Raw genomic sequence first — 1135 nt, 5'->3', positions numbered from 1 at the left:
TCCTTCCGCCTCAGCCTTCCGAGTAGCTGGAATTCCAGGCACGCGCTACCACGTCTGGCTGATTTTTTGATTGTAGAGATGAGGTCTCACTGCCCAGGCAGGGCTCGAACCCGTGGGCTCAGGCAATCCACTCACCTCAGCCTTCCAAAGGCACGGGATTACAGGCTGAGCTACCGAGCCCGGCTTCATACCACATTTTTTAAATCCAGTCCTCTTTTGATGGACAGCATGGTTGGTTCCAGGTTCTTGCTATTGTGAACAATTCTGCGATAAACATTCGTGTGCAGGTATCTTTTTGATAGAGTGATTTGAGTTCTTCAGGGTATATTCCCAGTAGGGGGATTGCAGGGTCATATGGGAGGTTGATATTTAGAGCTTTTAGGAATTGCCACACTGCTTTCCGCAGAGGTTGCACTAGCTTGCACTCCCACCAACAGTGTATAAGTGTTCCCTTTTCACCACACTCTCTCCAGCAACTGTTATTTTTTGAGTTATTGACAATGGCCATTCTGACTGGAGTTAGGTGGTATCTCAGTGTGGTTTTGATTTGCATCTCCTTGATGATTGGTGAGGTTGAACATTTCTTCATGTGCCTGTTGGCTGCTCGGGTGTCTTCCTTTGAGAAGTGTCTGTTCATATCTTTTGCCCACTTTATGATGGGGTTGTTTGTTTTTTTCTTTTCAGCACGTTTGAGTTCCTTGTAGATCCAAGATGTTAAGCCTTTGTCAGACCTGGAGTTGGCAAATACTTTTTCCTAGTCTATGGGCAGTCTCCCTGCTCTCTTGATGGTTTCTTTGGCTTTGCAGAAGCTTGCCAGTTTAATGAGGTCCCACTTGTCTATCTTGTCTCTTATGGCCTGTGGGTTTTGGGTTTTGTTCAGGAATTGGATGCCAGTCCCAATTTCCATAAGGGTATGTCCTGCATTTTCTAAGGTTCTTATGGTTTGAGGTTTTACATTTAGGTCATTAATCCATTTAGAGTTAATTTTTTTGTATGGGGATAGATAGGGATCTTGTTTGAGTCTTCTGCATGTGCTCAGCTAGTTTTCCCAGCACCATTTATTGAATAGGTTCTCCTCTCCCCAGTGGTAGGTGGTAGAGGCTTTGTTGAAGATGAGTTGGTTGAGAAATTGACT

The 1135-nt window shown here is 44.8% G+C and overlaps 1 protein-coding gene across 2 annotated transcripts in view; it reads right to left on the bottom strand.

Moving 5' to 3' along the window:
- Positions 1–1135, bottom strand: part of ADD3 (adducin 3) — a 195324-nt gene that overhangs the window by 154862 nt on the left and 39327 nt on the right. The gene's annotated exons all lie outside the window — the stretch shown is intronic.

Source organism: Carlito syrichta, unplaced genomic scaffold (assembly GCF_000164805.1).
Source record: "Carlito syrichta isolate Samal-C Ts95f unplaced genomic scaffold, Tarsius_syrichta-2.0.1 Scaffold305628, whole genome shotgun sequence".
NCBI lineage: Eukaryota > Metazoa > Chordata > Mammalia > Primates > Tarsiidae > Carlito > Carlito syrichta.
This window is presented reverse-complemented; position numbering and strand designations above follow the sequence as displayed.